This window comes from Nelumbo nucifera, chromosome 1 (genome assembly GCF_055504915.1).
Source record: "Nelumbo nucifera cultivar China Antique chromosome 1, China Antique-T2T, whole genome shotgun sequence".
In the NCBI taxonomy this organism is placed as follows: domain Eukaryota; kingdom Viridiplantae; phylum Streptophyta; class Magnoliopsida; order Proteales; family Nelumbonaceae; genus Nelumbo; species Nelumbo nucifera.
This window is the reverse complement of record NC_142649.1, coordinates 2,355,147-2,360,956: the sequence shown is the minus strand read 5'-3', so window position 1 is coordinate 2,360,956 and position 5,810 is coordinate 2,355,147. Positions and strand designations below refer to the sequence as shown.

General features: G+C 37.0%; 1 pseudogene across 1 annotated transcript; it reads right to left on the bottom strand.

The window, feature by feature from the left end:
* Positions 1-2,451: 2,451 nt before the first annotated feature.
* Positions 2,452-5,480, bottom strand: LOC104591055 (putative cellulose synthase-like protein H3; annotated as a pseudogene). The gene is made up of 9 exons (XR_016081170.1): positions 5,466-5,480; positions 5,293-5,421; positions 5,073-5,189; positions 4,533-4,745; positions 4,213-4,335; positions 3,943-4,133; positions 3,688-3,815; positions 3,557-3,560; positions 2,452-3,299 (listed from the first exon to the last, which is right to left on the bottom strand). The product of XR_016081170.1 is annotated as a putative cellulose synthase-like protein H3 (transcript).
* Positions 5,481-5,810: the final 330 nt, after the last annotated feature.

Genomic DNA, 5,810 nt, shown 5'->3' with positions numbered 1-5,810 from the left:
CCGGTCCAAATTGGTCCAAAACATCCAATTGACACCCCTAACTACAACCAAACACAATCTAAAAGAGACAAACTAACAAAGGCAACCAAATATTGGGGGTCTTAAAAACAAGTTCAGATTGGCTCCCCACAGAGCACACCCCACGTGCCCCATAACACATCTCAAACATCTCCCTATGACAAGTACAAGAAATGTTCCCAACGCATGATCAGGATGTGTTGTGGGGTGGGCTTTGTGTAGGGATGACATGTTTTCCCATTTTCCCAATCCCTGTAGGGATTTGCCTGAATGGGGATGTGTTTTCTCCTACGAGGACAATAAGAGCACTCTACCCCCATGGGGCTTCCAATCCCCATTGTGTCGGGGACCCTACTTGTATATGTGTGTTAATATATGTATGTATGCATGTATTTAGATTTGTATATGGTGTATGTATACTAATAGTTTTAATAATATGGGTGAATATGTTTGAATGAATATATTTGGATTTTTTTAATAGGATTGCAAATTTTAACCATTTTATTTTATCCTTTAAATGAAATAAAAAACAAAAACAAAACCATTAACATAATAAAATAATCACAATGACTAGGGGTCCCCATTGGGACAAGGAAGGGGATACCCTTGTCCCTACTGGTCCCCACAAAGATGGGGATAGGGATTTTTGGAGGGATGGGGATGGGGAGTGTCTCCTAGTCCCCGCCCTACCCTGTTGCCATTCCTAGCTATGTGTTGTGTGGGGTGCCAATGTGCTCTTTCTCAAAAAGAAAAGAAGGCATTAAAGGCAATTATCTTCATGATAGATGGCAATAAGGCTGTGTTTGGAAACTATGCAAATGGAGTGTAAATCCCGGTTCAGGGTGAATTTGCACTCTGGCTCACTTTTGCCCGTGTTTGGCAACATTACATTTCTGTATTGACGAATGACAGGCCAATGCATATTTACATTGATAATAAGATGTAAAAGTACATCAATAAAAAAGAAGTAAATTTGCATTCAAATGGACTTTTGATAAAAAAATGCATATGCTTTATTGGAATTCATGTTTGCATCCCTTATAGCTAAAAGTCTATTTGGTAAGAAGGTAGATTTGTCAGTGCAAAACTAACCCAGTTTTGCAATTTAGGCTGCATTTGGCTACAATGCAAACGCAAATATGTACACTTTATATTTACCCTTTTTTTATTCATGAATGCAAACGTGGTTAACATTTTAAACCGTTTTTGCACTCATCTTGTTTGTTTGAAATCATTGCAAAGTGTGGGACCATCATTAAATGCTCAAACTATCTTATGCTCCAATGCTTTAACTTTGGTCAAAGAGTTAATTATCAAAAGAACACAAAATCGTATAAAAAAAAATAGGTATAATAATGCTTTATTCTCAGAATACAAAAGTGTCAGAAAATACATTTTTGATCTAATAATCATTACTTTTTTACATATCAAACAAACACTCGCAAATGCGAACTTGGGTACATAAATACCTCGGTTTGGCATTTGTATCGCAAACAAACGGAGCCTTATATGAACCGTTTTACACTCTACATATTTGCTTTCACACTTATTTGCATCATTTCCAAACACAGCCTAAGGAGGTTAATCTTGAAGATAAATAGCATTAAAGATACATGATACTATGGCACTGAAAGTTTTCTTGAAAAATGGCATAGAAAGTTTGGTTACACATTTTTAAGAAAAAACATTTTCTCAGACCATACCTTGGAAATCAAGATAAGTGTGATGAGAATACATCATTCTGATTTGGTTTTTTCTCAAATTTTTACTGTTGCTATATGTTGATGTGGCATTGAAAAATGCCTATGTGGTAGCAACAGGCCCAAAACGAAAGAAAAAAAGTTATTTTCTGATAAAAATGGCATACCAATGCAACAGTACCATTTTCTCAATAAACACTTTTAAGGAAATGGCATTGGTTCCAAAGATGGCCCTTTATTTTCATCTATTTAGTATAAACACATCAGCTACCAAATGCAGATGTTAGATGTACCAACAACTTATATGTCTTCACTCGTTGCTTTGAGGTCAACTGCCAGCTTATATGGAATTTCCCAACTGAAGTTTAATAGATCATAGCCGAAACAGAAATCTAATGTAAAAAATCTTAAAAACAAACATTGGCGGTGTTTGGTATGGCTTCTGTTTATTTGATAAACGGTGTCATGTCATCACCAAATCAGCATTTATCTCATCATGCTGATTCATAAGTATAGGTATTGTTAAAAATTGGTCTTGATTTATGTATACACCAACCATTGGAGGAAGCTTTATTTTAATATTTTCGTTGCATTGATGTGACACTTAGTTATCAACAAATCTTAAAAAAACGTTTATCAATCACTTTTTTCGGTTTTAAAAACAAATCAAATAGAAACATTTATTTAATAAACGAAAGCTTTGCCAAACGTATGCATTATTGTTGGTGGAGTACTCACAACTGCTCATATAAACATTCTCATATTCCTATCAGATGTAATATGGGAAAGCTGACAAAACCCACAGGGAGAAAGAGAGCTGTTTAGATAGGTATCAACAAGAAACAAAATCATGATTTAATTTTCTGATTAATCAATAGGTTGCCATGAAATTCCTAAACTATATCATAATTGATTTCATTCTCCTTGAGAAATAAATGAATAATTTATCAAATATATTGAGTTGTCTTGGTGCTTCAATAATGGGTAGAAATAGTAGGCAACTGCACAAAGTATGAATATTCAGTTCTTTGAAGCCCACAAAGATAAGTGCACGAACAGTAATGCCAGAGCAGCTGACTTGTATATGGTAGAGCTGGGAATTCCATAGATTCCCTTCCTGAAGAGACCTTTCAAGAATGGCAAGAAAGAAAGCACCACCCATATGCTGCAAATGATCTCTCCTAGCCCATACCCAGCTGACCCATTAATATTGAGCCATGACTGCACCCTTAACAAACCAACTGCAAGTGCAGTCATGAGCACCAACAAAAGGGCCGTGCCGGGCACGAAGATCGGTGACTCGTCGAAGGTAAACATACCAGCACCGATGGCTGTGTCACTATCGTCAGGGGTACCGTGGTCTTTACGCGTAATTTCGAAGGCGGTCTCCGATAACCCAAAGAGCTTCAAAATGACAGTTAAGCAACCAAATAGGCATGCAGTTGCAGATGTTATCCTAGCCATTGTCTGATTGTTCCACCAAGCACGGATGGTCAGGCCACAGCGGAGGAACTCGGATAGAGTGTAGAGGTTGAAGGTGATAAAAAGAGAGACGGGGAGAAAAATTGCTGCTTCAGAGACCTGCATTCATGTAATAGTTTTCAATGATACGTGTATAGGAATTTCAATTACTCTTGGAGATGTTAGAATCTGTTTGATGATGGCTGAAGTTGTGAAAATGTTTTATTGCTTTTCCTTTTTTGATAAATAAGGGTGGTTTATTAGAACATCCCCTATAGTATTAATTTATGGATTTACTTAAACCTATCCTATACTTTTGAGTGAAAATGCTCATGAACATGGGCCTATGATTATTTATTTCAAAATCACCCTTTAACACTTCTTCATACAAAAAAAAGACCAAAAAGAGCCAAATAGGGTGGTTTCTTGTGTCTTATTAGGGGTAAAATGGTATTTTTATTTATTTTTAATTAAAAATTAAAATGAAAATTGTCATTTCTATAGTTACTTAATGGAAAGGTTGATTAAGTAAATTGATTGTAAACTAAAAGGGGTGTAGACGGAGTTCCAACCATTTGAATGGATTTTCAGTCCAGTGAGGACGTCTTCAGTTGCGGAACCGTATACCCAACCTACCTGCATAAAACAAAAACAAAAGAGGACCACCGTTACGTTCACATTAATTTTCAGTCTGTCTAGTGTCTAGTGAGGATGTCTTGAGCTAGTCTGGTTTATTTGGCACTTTGGCGTGCCGTTGGTTCACCTTTGTGCCCCAGTAGGTGTCACGCTCATACCCACAACTAGCAACTTGAATTGCTGCCTCAAGTGTGGTCGAATCATCGAGTGCTGGAGGTGGAGGATCATCCATCTTTTCTTTGTCGACCCCCGCCAGTATCTCAGATGCCGACTTCATGAATTCCACTGAATTCCCAAAGTTTGCCTTGAGTGATTTCCCTACCAAAACGATTGAAATAGCCAAATTAATAATGGTTTTCACACATGAAAACGGGATGTGGGAGGGCTTCTTTTCTACCATTCAATAATAGACGACTAAGCTTTCTTCCTAGATTAATGTCTGCTTCATCCGGTGATAGTCCATATATTACTTTTCGTCTATGAAAGCATCCTGTTCCACCATAGATGGGTCCTTGGATTCCTGCTATTCCATGCCCAAGAAAGAAATTGCATGCATGCATGTCACAAAGCATATATATAACAATGTATTTAGAGAGCAATTTCTGGCAAGAAATCAATTAAGTAATGAGAAATTAACAAATGCGTTTTCAGCTGATCGAGCTTGTTGTTATGTTAGTTCAGGTAAGGAAAGGTTGAAGTCGAAATTTGATTACTCACTTCTTGTAAGACTACGAGTTGATTTCCAAATGGGTCATCCTTTAAGCTACCATAGAACACCTGCGGAAACTGAACGTATGCACTTTCTTTTTCTTGTTGGAAACCGAACAGTAGGCAGATTGCATGAAGAACAGTCTGGGGGTCGGTGGCGAACATGTCACAGTCGACGTTCAGCATGAAAGGGGAGTTCGTCATGACTCCCGATACTCTAGTCTGCTCATATATATAAGAAAACCCAGCATAAAGTAAGAAAGCAACAACATTAATGGCTAACGAAACCCATATCCGAAAGAATTATTTATCATCAACTTTTAATTAACCTCGATCAGGATTTATGAATTCATCCTAGCTAGATTTCTAGCAATTAAGAATCAATTAAGCTCTGTTTCTTAAAATCCAAATTATTGGGCAACAAATATAAAACCAAAACAATTCACCAGATGAACAAATTTCTTATTAATTTTATGTTTAAACGTGCGTCAAGGTCCTTTGGCTATTCATCTTGAGAGGGAGAACACTGATGAACTTATTTCATCTTACCAATACATTCATAGCTCCTGCTTTGTAGTGATGAGGATGCTTTGGCCGCTTCTCTCTGGACACATAAACGAGATGTGGTAACCCATCCGGAAGATTTCCCTTATTCTCCCATATGACCTACAAACGATCTACCAGGTAAGGGCCACCTATATATATATCAAGAATATATAATTTACTACAGAATTGATGACCACAGAAGAACATATATAATTGGATTTACCTTCACTATGCTCGGATGGTTTCTGCGATCTATTTTAGAGAAAGCTGCAAATTCCCCTGCTAGATCACATAGAATGGGGCTTTGAACTACCTCTTCAATTCTTTGCCTAAGTTGTTCATATTCTTTGAACTACCTCTTTAATTATTGTATATATAAATAATTCTATACATAACTTTGGCTCGATTCATGGCCAAGCCTAACTCAAGGCTCGACCCACGGACCAATTTGGCCCGCTAAAATTAGGGCATTTAGCGGTAGTCGTAAGCTTCCACTAAAGACCAACTTCCAAGTGACAATTTTATCTTTAGCAGTAGTCCCAGTAAAGGGAAGAATTGACTGCCGCTATAAGTTTGGTGCACTTTTCTTGGCGCATTTTTTTTTTAGCAATAGTCATGACTACCACAAATTCTCTTTGATTTTTTTGCCAAGGTTATATATAGTGGTAGCTGTGATTGCCGCTAATTCTATATTTTTTTATGTAATCTATAATTATTTTCAATTATTTTTAATTTGCTTCA